This window comes from Sorex fumeus, unplaced genomic scaffold (assembly GCF_029834395.1).
Source record: "Sorex fumeus unplaced genomic scaffold, SorFum_2.1 ptg000070l, whole genome shotgun sequence".
NCBI lineage: Eukaryota > Metazoa > Chordata > Mammalia > Eulipotyphla > Soricidae > Sorex > Sorex fumeus.
In genome coordinates, this window is record NW_026606127.1 from 12548372 (window position 1) to 12562969 (window position 14598).

A 14598-nucleotide genomic window follows, 5' to 3' on the forward strand; every position below is an offset into this window, starting at 1 on the left:
GCAAACATGTTCAGTCCATAGTCTACTGTCAACATGCATCTCCCCTCCTGGGAGGATCCTCCAAACACCTTTCATTTGGTGCTCCTTTCTCTACCTGAACTGCCCTTTCCCCTAGAATACCTGGCTGGCCTCTAAGCTATGGAGTAATCCTCCTGGTGTTGATCTCAGCTATTCTTGGGTATTAATCTCATATTTTGTTACTTTATATCCCCCAGATGAATGCAATCTTTCTATGTCTATCCCTCTGTTTGTGACTCATTTTGCTTAGCATGATACTTTCCATATTGTACCACTTGTATGTAAATTTCATGACTTCATTTTTTCTAAGAGCTACATAGTACTCCATTGTGTAGATGTACCAAAGTTTCTTTAACCAGTCATCTCTTCTTGGGCACTCAGGTTTCTTCCAGTTTCTGGCAATTGTAAAGAGTGCTGCAATGAACAAATAAGTGCAGATGTCACTTCGACTACACATTTATAAATCTCTGGGATATATTCCCAGGAGTGGTGTCGCTGGGTCAAATTGGACCTCAATTTCTAATTTTTTGAGAAACGTCCATACTGTTTTCCAAAAGGGCTGAACTAGTCGGCATTCCCACCAACTGTGAAGGAGTGTCCCTATCTCGCCACATCCGCGCCAGCATCGGTTGCTTTTGTTCTTTTGAATGTGGTCCAGTCTTTGAGGTGTGAGATGGTATCTCATTGTGGTTTTGATCTGCATCTCCCTGATGATTAATGATGTAGAACATATTCTCTTGTGCTTTTTTGCCATTCGGATTTCTTCTTTGAGAGAGTTTCTGTTCATTTCATTGCCCCATTTTTTGATGGGGTTGGATGTTGTCTTCTTGTCGAGTTCAACCAGTATTTTGTATATCATTGATATGAACCCCTTGTCAGATGTGTACTCGGTGAATATCCTTTCCCATTCTGTAGACTGTCTTTGTATTTTGGTCACTGTTTCTTTGGAGGTGCAGAAGATTCTTAGTTTAAGAATATATATTTTTTGAGTACTATAGCCCTCTTTGCTATTGTTAGATATTTCTCTTGTTTTATTTTTACTTTATGTTCCAATCTTAATGGTACCACCATGTACTCAGTCAACCTAGCTATACCCTAAGGTCTCTTCCACTTTCTCCTTCACAAGTTTCTGCTTTCTGACAAAAGGGAGGACCTCGAATGCTGACATCAATCTAATACCCAGGGCCGCAGGAGATAGTGTAGTGCTTATGGAACTTGCCTCACATGCACTCAATTTGACTCCCAGCACCACCTGATTGCCAGAGTATCAAAGGCTGTATAGCATAGGAGGACCCCAACCACCATGACCACGTTTTCTGAGAATTGTCTTTGGGGCCCCCACACCCCCTGAGCATTGCTATAGAGACTCTTCCAGCAACCGAAAAATATGTAATGCCCCAGAAACATGTACTTGTCTTAAATAGGGACCCTTACTTGAGGTGAGTTTCACAAGGAAATATTGTATGAAAACATAAATCAAAGAAGCAGGGGAGAAAGGGTATATCATGTGAGAAGAGATCATATATTTGGTGAAATGTGTTAAGATTCAGATGCCCTAGTCTTCCCACCAGGGATATTCCTTCAAAAATGCCCCCATTATACTGGAAGGGTGCTAGAACATTACATGACTGAAACTCAATTATGAGCAACTTTGTAACTGTGTATCTCTTGGTGATTCTAATTTTTAAAGTAATTTTTAAATGCACACATCAAAGTTTCCTTTTTACCACTAAATGGGAAAGATACTCTCTAATACTTATCCTCACCAAAATCTCAACAAAGTGTGACACTTGCCAGGAAATGTCCTCCCTTGCATTTTTCTCATGATACTTATTAGTACTTCACTCTTCTGTTTCTTCCCTCTTCTCATGCCAAATCTTTAGTCTCCCTTGCATGCTCGTCAAACATTATAAACATTATCCATTCAAAACTGATGCTCTTTTCCACTTCCTCCTCTTGATTTCTTGTCCATGAACTGATTCTAAAACATAACATAGCTGCAATTACTTATTCATGTTATTGACAGTCAAGGATGTATCTTAGGGTATAGCATTCTTCAAGCTATTGGCACACAGGTGAGTAACATGTTTTTTCCTACAGAGAACACATAAATAGATATGCTGGGTTTTAATGTTCTATCAGTGGTCTGAGGTACAAATGAAGCATATATATTTTTAATGTTTTATTCAATATCTGTGAGATAGACTATTACAAATCTATTAATAATTTGCTTCCAGTCATACAACGATCCAACATCCATCCCTCCACTATTGTACATTTCCCACCACCAATGTTCCTGGTTCCGTAAAACCATCCCCCAACACCCTACCCACACCCCATGCCTGTCTCTATGGCAGGGTCTTTAATTGTTTCTCTCTGTCTCCTTATTATTTTGTGCATCATGGGTCTCGTGTTTGTTCATCATGTTTGTTCAAGGAATTTAGTGTTTTTATCAGGAAGCTAAGGCTGGAGTATCTTTGAGGTATGGAAATGACTGCTGAGGCTTCCATAAGTACAGGGCAGTGGGGATGGGATTCCCATTGTGACCCAGAGAAAGCCTGGAGATTTCAGTCACAAAACCCGCATATCTGAATTTTCAGCTGTTATATTTCAGTGAGAGCCATCCTGAGAATTTGGAAACCAGACGAGGGCATGGTGGCGATTTTGGATTGTGGGAGCAAGTGGCTGCACTAGGTTCTGGTTGGGTGGGCACCCAACTAACCTGCCTCCCTCGATTTACCCTAGTGTGTTCATCCTTTTGCAGGTCCAAGGTTAACTGTGGCTTTTGATCTCTTTCAAGATTTGTTTATGGGTCTCTGAAACAAGACCAATCCATTAGCTTGTATAACTGAGCCAGGGGTGGTTTGTGAACATGGCTCCCACATATCTTTTGGGAGTTTAATTTCTCGGGAAACGTAGTACTGAGGTTTTGGGATCCAGCCAGAGGCACAGTGGCCATTTGAGGTTATCAGGAATCATGAAGACACCATCAGACTGTTGATGCACTCACCTGAGGGTACAGGTTGACTTCCTGGAGGCAATGCACCACCAGACTAACAAAGATTCATTGAATTAATGAGCGAATAATCAACATTTTCAAAATGTGTCACTTTATTGCATTTTAGAAAGGTAACTTCTAACAAGTAAATAATCTTCAGGGTATAATCAAGATCTACGATTTATTCTTAATGTATTTAATAAAAGCGACACATTTTGGAAATTTGTACAAAGAAATTATTTTATATTATCTGTCTTCATAATTTACTTGTAAATTACTAAGATATCACTGTTTATTCCACTGTTCTTAGCATAGAAATTTACAGACAAAAATTGCTAAGTAAAAGTTCATTTTGGCACTTCTGTTCAAGGTGGTACTGGAAGTACTTGCAATAGAAATAAGGTAAGAAAAAGATATTAAGGATTTTTCATGTACGAAAGGTAGAAATAAGCTCTCACTATTCACAGCAGATATCATACTCTATTTAAAGAATACTAAAACCTCTACCAAAAAAGTTCCTAGAAACAATAGACTTTCATAGTAAAATTGCAGGCTATAAAACCAATACCCAAAAGTCTATGGCTTTTTTATATGCAAATAATGAGAGAGAAGAAAGTGACATGATAAAACAATTCCATTCACAATCGTGCCTCAGAAAAATCAAGAACCTTGGAATCTGCTAACCTAAGGAGGTAAAGGACCTATACAACAGGAAATAACAAAGGACACTAGGAAATGGAAACATATCTCCTGCTTATGGAATGGGAGAATTAACATTGTCAAAATGGCAATACTCCCCAAAGCATTGTACAAATTCAATGTGATCCCTATAAAGATACCCATGACATTCTTCATAGAAATTGATCAAGCACTCCTGAAATTCGAATGGAACAACAAACGCCCACGAATAGCTAAAGCAAATCTTGGGGAAAAAACGATGGGGCATCACCTTCCCCAACCTCAAACTCTACTATGAAGTGATAATAATGAGAACAGCATGGTACTGGAACAAAGGCAGAGCCGGAGACCATTGGAAAAGGATTGAATATACTAACACACACCCTCAAATATATAATCATCTAATCTTTGATAAGGGAGCAAGAAATGTGAAGTGGAGCAAGAGAGTCCTCTTCAACAAACGGTGCAGAAAAAAACTGGACAGCTACATGGAAAAAAAATGGCTCAGACCTCTACCTAAGACCATGCACAAAAGTCAGATAAAAATGCGTCAAAGTCCTCAAAATCAGACCAGAATCCCTCATGTACATTGAATACAAGGTCGGCATATCCCTCCACGACATTGAAGTTAAAGGTATCTTCAAAGATAACACGCCACTTGCCAAGCAACTGGAAACAGAGATAAACAAAGGGGACTATTTTAAATTAAGCAGCTTCTGTACCTCAAAAGAAACAGTGACCAGAAACACAGACTCTGCCATGCAGGCATGATACTCGCAGAAGCCTACCAGGTTCTCTGAGAGTGAGAACTGAACAATAAGAGTTGTTATCTTATCAACAATATCCAGTCTCTGGATCTTGGCCATTGATGGGATGACATGGCTCCAGGGGCAGTTCGTGGTTGTAACATTTAGCTACTAGAAGATGGTGGATCTTGATGGAGGGGCTCCATTCTTGATCTGAGCAGCTTTGGAGATCTCATCCCCTGTTCCCATACACCAGGGTTCTGTTCGAGTATATGGAGCTTAGGTTTATCAAATTGCACCCATCACAGTGCTCTCGAGACACTCCCATTACTTTGTCTGTCTGTAACCACTTCTATGCTCTCTTCCCCAACCAATTTGTAAGGTCTCCTCCTTCTTAGACACTGAAGCTATACTGTAAGTTAATATTGCCTTCCTCCGTCTCCTTGTGTGTTTTGAACAGTTTACCTTAATGCAATGTCCTTTTGTATTGGTACAGGAAGACAATTACTTAATATGCTTTGTAACTTAGGAATTGATTGGCTTTGAATATTATTCACTCCTGGGCATCTGCCTTCTCAACTTAAGCCTCAGTTGCCCTCACTTCCTAGTACCCCAAGGGCAGGGTCCCGACGTGGGACTGGATGGAACAAGGGCAAGCCGGTAAGTTATGTGCTACCCTGGCATCGCGATGGGCCAGGCCAAGGTGCCACGATTCTTAACTATAAGTTAAGAGATGGATCATAGGCAAATGATGTCATGATCCAAAAGTAACGACGACATTAGGGGCCCTGCTGCTAGGAATAGGAAAGATATCTGGCCTGAGCACTGCAGTCTGAGATTGAAATGGCCCTAGAAGAGCAATTCTATAAGCTCAATGCATTTCTTACTGTGTTCATACAAAATGATTAATATTATATATGCTTATATGTTGGTTGGACAAGGAGAGGAGAAACACCTCCTAGAAGCTGTTTTCCTGTGTGTCCTGACTAGCTTGGATGAGACTGTTTCTCCCCTTCAAACTGCCTTCAGTAAATGATTTCAGTATAATGAGACAGTTTGCCTTTTCTCTCAGAAACCTAGCTGGTCTTAGATCTGCAGATCTCAGGTGCTAGTCAGGACTGATCTTTGGGATATAGATTCCCAGCTCTAGCCAGGCTGTTCTTTGGGATGCAAATCAAGGTGCTTACAGCTTGTGAAAGTGCTTGTGAAAGGTTTCAGTTTGGCTTTGTATCTTCTTTCTAGAGGCCAGTATTACTGGCCTGCTGATGTAAGGAAACAATGTGGATGTAAAGAAACAACATATGGATTGCTGCCTCAATGTTCTTTCTGTAACTCCTTTTATGAATTCACTGTAATGCGCCTTTTAGAGGTTCTATGATCTATATAAGGGGAACTTCCGGGCTCACAGTGCGCGCACGTGCTTGAGGATTCCTGAGGCCTCCATGTCATACATCTCCTCCATGTAATAACCTGCTGCTAGGAACAACCAGCCTGGCCCCCATTTCCTTCCATCTCCTGACCATCGCCATTGACCTTCGTGGAGTGGGGAAACCGGCCTTTTATTTTTTGTGTGTTTACACAGGTTCTGCTTCCAATTCCTTCATGCATGAGGCTCCTTCAAGCTTGGGGAGAGTGGTCTTAAGCGTACCTATAGCTGGTAGCAGAGTTCATCAACTACCGGGGCTCTAATCAGGAGGTGAGGGAAACTAACCCCGACCCTTCCAAGGTGCCCAGGTGAGGAAAGCCAGGTGCGGGGTCAGGACACTGTAATTTTAGACATATTTGGAATTAATTTTAGATCAAAAAGTACACATCATTCAAACTACTTATGTGCTTAGTAATGAATTACTATACACTTGTTCAATCACCTCAGAGACCCCACTCTGCTCAGAGAACTAGATTTTTAATTACAGGTCTGTTTTGCCTGTGTGTCATGACTGAGAATCACTATCAGTAGATATGAAACTCACTATACACAAAGATGCACACAGGCTACTTTGAGTCATCTGTGTTGCTAATATGTGTTGGCCATTAAACTTCACTGAGACCCTTTTTTCTGTCCTTTACAGGAGCCTCATGAGTCTCACCTTCCTTTCAAGTTGAACTTGTAATAAGGTGGAATGAAATCATCAATATGCTCCTCACCTCTTCATTCAGGAGAAAAATCCGACTTACATTCAAGGTGGTCAAATTGCAGACAACACCATCCACCTTTTCCTGGAGATGTACAAGGGACTGAGGTGAGAACAGCAAAAGGCTCTAGTTTAATGGTCTTAATGAAGGTTTCAGGGAAGGGCATTAAACAAGACTCATATACTATCTTCCAAAAGAATTATTTTGTAAAACTGATGCCTTGGGTATGGAAAAAGATAATATGGTAAAAACCATATTTTTCTTTCTGGGACATTAAAGTTCTAAATCTATCTATTCAAGCTGCTTTGAAATACATACCTTGCTTATGAATCACTGTCTGCCATAGGAGTGAGTAAGGACAACCCTCAAATTAATAAGTAGAGAAAAATATGGAAAAATTAACTCATACTATATTTGATGACATATATACTAAAATTGAAATGATACATAGATTAGCATTGTCCTTGCACAGAGATGACATGCAACTTGTAAAGTGTTCCATATTGTTGTTGCAAGAAGAATTAACAGGGCTACTTTAAGCTAAGACAATCCGCACAAGTACAAAAATTCTACATAAAGATAGCACAAATCCCCATCACAACAATCTCTCTCAATGTCAATGGACTAAATGTGCCAATTCAGAGGCACAGAATGGGAAGATGAATTATAAAACTGAACCCAACATTCTGCTGCCTGAAGAAACACTTCTGAACAATCAAAGCAACCATGGGCTCAAATTCAAAGGCTGGAAAACAATTCTTCAAGAAAGAAAAGAACACCTCCACAAAGCTGGAGTGGCCATACTAGTATCAGACCACATGGACTTCAGGCTATAGGTTATAAGAGACAGTGAAGGTCATTTCTTCATGATCATGGGATCTGTACATCAGAAAAAACTCACCCTCCTCAATGTAGATTCTCCTCATGACAGACCAGCAAAATACTTAAAAACAACTTCTAATTGACTTAAAGAAAAACATTGATAGCAACACAATACTAGTTGGAGATTTCAACACTACTTTGTCACTTCTCAATAGATCAAACAGACTAAAGCTCAGCAAGGAAATATTTTCTTTAAGGGAAGTAATGAACAACTGTTGGCTTAGAGAAGAAATCAAAGAGGAAATAAAAAGTTTCCAGAAACAAATGAGAATGAGTACACGAGCTACCAGAACTTGTGGGACACAGCAAAAGCAGTGTTAATAGGAAAGAGTATAGCTCTGCCAGAATTCATCAGGAAGAAAGAGAGGATCTACATGAATTAATTAGAGCTCAAGATTTTGGAAAATGACCAAACAAAGTAGTCCAAACTAGGCTGGAGGAAGGAAATAATAAAACTTGTACCAGACGTCAATGAGCTAGAATCCCAAAATACAATCCAAAAGACCAATAAGAGCAAAAGCTGGTTCTTTGAGAAAATAAATAAGATCAATAAACCACGAGAAGCCTCTCAAATTAACAAAGAGAAAGAATTCTAATAAATCAAATCAGAAATGCAAATGGGCATATCCTAATAGAAACTACAGAAATCCATAGGATCATCAGAGATTATATTGAGAAACTTTGCAGCAGGAAATGAGAGAATCTTGAATAAATTAATAAATTTTTGGATTCCAATTGCCTCCCAACGTTGAACCAAGAAGATTTGGAATACTTGAACCTATCACTACCAAGGAAATTGAAATGATGGTCAAAAGTATCCCCCCCAAACAGAATCCCTGGCCCAGATGGATTCAATAGTGAAATATTTCAAACCTTTAAAGAGGAAATGCTGCCAACATTTTTCAAGATTTTCCAGGAAATTGAAGAATCAGAAATACTCCCAAATAGTTTCTATGAGGCAAAGATCACCCTAATACTCAAAACAGACAGAGACACCACAAAAAAAGAAAATTACAGACCTATTTCCTTGATGAATACAGATACACAGATTCTCAAGAAAATACCAGCAAAGAGAATCCAGTAACTCAACAAAAGATCACACACTATGACCAAGTAGGTTTATCTTGGGGATGCAAGGATGGCTTAACATTCTCTAGTCAATCAACAGAATACACCATCTCAATAAAATAAAGACAGTCATATGATCATATCAATATATGTAGATAAAGCATTTGATGACATCCAGCACCTCTTCTTGATGAAAAACTCTCAACAAAATGGGAGTTGAAAGTACTTTCCTCAATCTAGTCAAAGCAAATTACCACAAACCCAAAGCAAGCGTTATTCTCAATGGGGAAAAACTAAAGGCTTGGAGCAGAAATCAATGAGCTAGAATCCCAGAATACAATCAGGCACAAAACAAGTTACCCACTCTCACCACTCCTATTCAACATAGTACTTGAAGTACTTGCCATATGATTTCGGTAAAAAAAAAAAAGATATCAAGGGCATCCAGATAAAAAAGGAAGAACTCAAGCTTTTACTATTTGGAGACGACATGATACTATACTTAGAAAATCCCAAAGAATCTACAAAAAAGCACCTGGGAACAATAGATTTGTTTAGTAAAGTAGCATATTACAAAAGTAATATCCGGTACTCCATGGCTTTCCCATATATTAATAATGAAAGAGAAAAAAGAGATAGAGAAAAACAATCCCATTCACAATAATACCTCAGAAAATCTAGTATATTAGAATCAACTAAAAAGGTTAAGGAACTATACCAAAAAAAAAACCTACAAAACACTACTTCACGAAAAAAGCGAGTATATGAGGAAATGGAATCACATCCCATGCTCATAGATTGAGAGATTTAGTACTGTCAAAATGGCAATACACCCCAAAGCTCTATAAAGATTTAATGCACATTCTATAAGGATACCCATGATATTTTTCAAAGAAATTGATTAAACACTCTTGAAACTCATACACAACCTTCTCTCCCATGAAGAGCTAAAGCAATCTTTGGTAAAAAGAAGAAGGGAACACCTTCCCCAACTTCAAACCCTACTACAAAGTTGTAGTAATCAAAATATCATGACATTCATATAAAGACAGACCTCAGAACAATGGAATATAGTCAAATATCCTGACGCTGGCCCTCAGATTATTATTACCGAATCTTTCATAACGGCTCAAGAAATATGAAGTTGAGCTAGGAACTCTCTTCAGCAACTGGTGCTGGGAAAACTGGACAGCAACATGCAAAAAAAATGAACTCAGATCTCTTTATAGTGCCAGGCACAAAGTCAGATCAAATGTATTAAAGACCTCAATATCATACCTGAATTCTTAAGATATATGGAGAAAAATGTGGGAAGATCCCTTCATGACATTCAAGCTAATGGAAACTTCTAGAATGAAACACCACTGACCAAGGAAGAGGAAGTGAAGATAAACAAATGAGACTACATTAAACTAAGAAGTTTCTGCAACTTAGAAAAAATGGTGCCCATGATAAAAAGAGAGCCCACGTAATGGGGAAAAATTATTTATGCAATACCCATACAATTAACCTCAAAATTCTGATTCCTGTATCATTAAGAACACTAAGTAGTTCCTGTGAATTTTATTCTTCCTCAAATATATTTACTCTAAAATATTTTAGATTTCCTTTTAAACCACAGGTAAAAAGATAAAATTATAAGTCTTTTTAAAAATAAAAAATAACCACTATACATAGCCAGGTGCGACCCAAAAAACCAAAAAAGCAAGCAAGCCAGGAAGCAAGCAAGAAAGAAATTAAAAATTAAAAAATAATGCTGTTTGCAATGCTAAGTATCAATCCCAGATCATCATACAATGGAAGGCAAATGCTCTATCACTGAGTTATATCCCTGTTCTGAAACATTTAAAAAGGTCTTATTTGATGTGTCATTGCATTTTATTTTTTAAAAAATGCTCTTCTTAGTATACCTTGTCGCCACTGTACCGCCTACTTCTTGACCTTTGCTTCTCTTGTATATTTTACCTCTAAGCCTCAGTTGTCACCTTATCCTTCCTATAGCCATGCTTTCCTTTGCCAAACTTTCCAAGATCATGTCTGGCTTGCTTTAACTTGGCATAAAATGGAAACCTTATTTTCTGTATCTTCTCACGCTAGAGGTGATGATGTTTTCGACCCAGGAGAACTCTTTTCTGGGGAGATTTCTGGCTGTTTCTACTTGACTTCAAAATATCTAAAGGCAAGTCATCATCTTTTTTTGTGTGTGTTTTTGGGTCACACGTGGCGATGCACAGGGTTTACTCCTGGTTCTGCACTCAGGAATTACACCTCACAGTGCTTGGGGGGGAACATACAGGATGCTGGCAATCTAACCTGGGTAGGCCGTGTGCAAGGTAAATGCCCTACATGCTGTATAGCTCCAGCTCCCCCCCCCCCGCATCCCCATAATTCATCATCTTGAGGGCCTCAGATTTTTACCTTCCATTTAGAAACTTCATCTTTACATTTACACAGTAAATTGAAACCATAAAACCATTGGATGACATGTTATAAGGGTAGCAGCCATGAGCAAACATTGATAACCCGTATGTTGGCATGAATGAATTCTGTCTCAGAGGCTTCACTTCTGAGGATACCTGTCACTACCTCCTTTCTGTTACATGTCCGAGGATCAGAATCTACATCAGGCCATCAGTAGAAATTGTCCACCCGAAAGCTAGCCTTCCACTGGGATCAGAATCCTTGATCCATCTAACTTGAAATTTTTCATTCATGACTTGTTGACCTTGTTTCAGGCTGAGGCATCCAGTGCATAAACTCAGCTTTCCCGTTGTTTCCACAGGAAATCCAAATACCTAAGAATGTTATCATATCTGACGCCACTGTTAAAGATTTTATTGGAATCCCACGGTACGATACTATCATTAATGTTATAATATTACTGTTCTCCATAGTCCGGATCTCCCCAAAGAAATCTCTACCCTCCTCCCTCCAAGTGCAGACTCCAGTTTATCATGCTCCTGAACGTACTTCTAATAGTTTCACTCAGGTTCTCCCGTAAAGTGCACAAGTTAAGTTCATACCACTCCAAGTTCTTATTCCTAAACTACCAGAGTGGGCTTGGTCCTCAAGCTTGTGTTCTCCCTTGAAGAAATACCGTGCTTCCTTTCTCTATGTCTCTCTTTGCTTGCTTTGTTAAACAAGTGTTCTCCTTGAACATATATTCCATTCCACCCTACACCTGTTTCACAAGTTTCTAAGTGTTTTTCAGTAAAATCTATTTTGCTTCCCTAAACTAAAAATTTTAAAACACCAGAGCATTGTTAAAACCAATGTTTGTATATTTTAAACCACAAATTTTGAAAATGAATGGTGGTAAAGCAATGGAATACTACTCAGTTGTATGAAGTGAAATCTTCTTATTATTTGTATAAAAATGGATAACATGAGGATATTATGTTTAGTGACATAAACCAGGCAGAGAAAGATAGGTATCCAACAAGTTCATGCATATGTGGCATATGGAGAAATCTAATTAATAGAATAAAATGAGACAGACAAACGTCTAAAACATTATTTATATTCTATGATGTATAATTCAATTAATAATGGTTTCTCATACACATAATTCCAACATGACACTCCTCATTCTCTCAAATAATAAACCCTCCCTATCCCCCCAAAACCCCAGAATCCCTCACTCCCAATCCCCTGACTCAATTGTGTGGATCAGTTCTCCCCTTACATTGCTCTTGAACCTTTGTTGCTACCTTGCTGTTTGTCTTTAAAATCCACATATGAGAAAAATCTCTCTGTATCTGTTCCTTTCCTTAAGGCTAACTTTACATGCATGATATCCTCTAGTTTCATCCAATGTTGAAAATTGCATAATTCTGATCTTTCCAAGCAATAAAAACAAACTTTAGAACTATGAGACTATTTAGTTTCCAAATGGAAAGGTGTAATCAAAGTGGAAAAACTGAACAACGGTGAATGACAGAGTAGGCCTTTCAGTAGTGAGTGTAATATGATACATGTACTTTGACTCTGCATAATCCGAAAATTTATGAAATTCTATAATATAATTCTATAAAGTAATTTTAAATAATCAAAAATTATTTGAATAATTTTCATTTATCTATGATTTTGACGTATCTTTTGTGTCAAACTATCAAAAATAAAAATAATGTGAGATACAGACATGGTGTATCACTATACTTTTAAACAAGAGAAGTGTTAAAATTTCTGTGCCTTGATGAACTGTCATATAAATTGACTCCAAAATCAAATTAATGTACTCAAGGAAAAATAGAAGTCAACCAATTTAATCTTAATTTAATCTTTTACCTTCACTCAGGTTCCCATCTGCTGATCTCTGGCAGACAAAACAATTTTTATTTTATTTTATTTTTTTAAAATTTTTATTAGTGAAACACCATGAGGTACAGTTCTACATTTACAAATTTTTGTTCTTGGGTTTCGATTATACATTGATCAAATGCCCATTCCTCCACCAGTCCCCGTTTTCCACCACCATGGATTCCAGTATTCCTCCCACACTGATCCCCCCATTCCCACCCTGCAACTGTGGCAGGCATTCCCTTTTGTTCTCTCTCTCCTTTTGGGTGTTGTGGTCTACAAAAGAGGCATTGAGTTGCAATTATGTTCAGTCCATAGTCACAATTCTTATTTTCAAAGGAGTTCTTGGCAGAGATTTGGCATTCTTTGCTAGCAACCAACTCCTTTTCTTCTGCTTTTTTTTCTAGAAATACATACTTATACTCAGACTGACTAGTCATGGCACCAAATTGACAAATGTACCTGTTTTTACTTCAGTTCTGTTTCCTAATTATCACATATTATTAGCAGTGGATAGAAAATAACTAGCCCAAATTTCTTCGGGGAAAGGGAAATGTTTATGCTTTTCTTAGTTTGGAAAATCCCTGTCACTATTATAGTGACATTCATCTAAATTTGTAAACAAAATGATTAAGAAGAGGTAAACCATGACTGCCACTTCAAGGAAGAACGGGCTTTCAGCAAATATCCTTGGTTTCAGAAGGATGGCTCTGGCTTGGATGGGGGACAAACATGAGGGCTGTGAGCTACCAGCAGTTAACACATGCTCTGGGGCTATGTGGTGACACTGCTGAGAAATGTCGAGAGCCCTGATTAGGTAGGGTTGTGGGGGAGAATGGAATGATGACAAGAAAATAGAGCAACAGGACAAGATGATAGATTCCTTTGTATAAAAGTTTTCATCTCTAATGTATTAATCTGTGAAAGAGAACCAACTTTTTATCATTCTTCCTGGCAAAATATTATCCTTACATAGTGCTTCAGGAAAAAAACGCTCCCCTTGTTAGGTAATATAGCCTGAATATCTGTGAGGTCTCTCTATGTATACACTGCTGATGACTGAAACCAATCTCTCTATTTAACTATCTAAACTGCAATGGTCTCACCATTTAACTCTCTAAACTCTGATGGCTCCAAATCTTCTAAGATCAGCTTTCATCTCTTCCATGATATCCAGGCTTCTCTTCCCAACTGTCAACTGTCCCTTTCTTTCTCCCTCTCTCTACCAAGTATGGTCTCCCTGCCAAAATTTGCTAAGACAAGCTTTCTTGAAATATAGACATAAGTTGACTTCTCTTTTTTTAAATTTAGGCAATTTTGATTTTCAAAATCATTTATAATGGAGTTTTGTCATATAATATTCCAATTCTAATTACACTACCAGTGTCTGCAACCCTCCACCAACAAATGACCTATTTCACCCTGCATTCCCACCTATTTCCTTGACAAACACATTTTGAAGTTTAACTATTGTACTTTGGGTTCCATACTTACAGTAGTGTTGGCATTGGTGGTTAAGACATACAACTCAACTTTTTCATGCTGGCCTTCCTGGATCAATGCCCACTGACACCATGTAGTGGAAATATATGAGAACAAATCATTAAGCTCCAAATTTTTCAAATAATATTTAAACAATTCTGATCGAAAAGAAAATAGTGTGAACTGGAGGGGACAACCCACTGACAGCCTGCAAAGTCTTTTCAGTTTTCCACATTAAAAAGAGGAAATCAGTGAAGGAGTTCTGTCTTCACGAAAGCTAGCTGACCCTGCTGA

At 38.2% G+C, this 14598-nt stretch overlaps 1 pseudogene; it reads left to right on the forward strand.

Moving 5' to 3' along the window:
* The first annotated feature begins 6983 nt into the window (after positions 1–6983).
* LOC130037139 (uncharacterized) lies at positions 6984–7081 on the forward strand (annotated as a pseudogene).
* The last annotated feature ends 7517 nt before the right edge of the window (positions 7082–14598 follow it).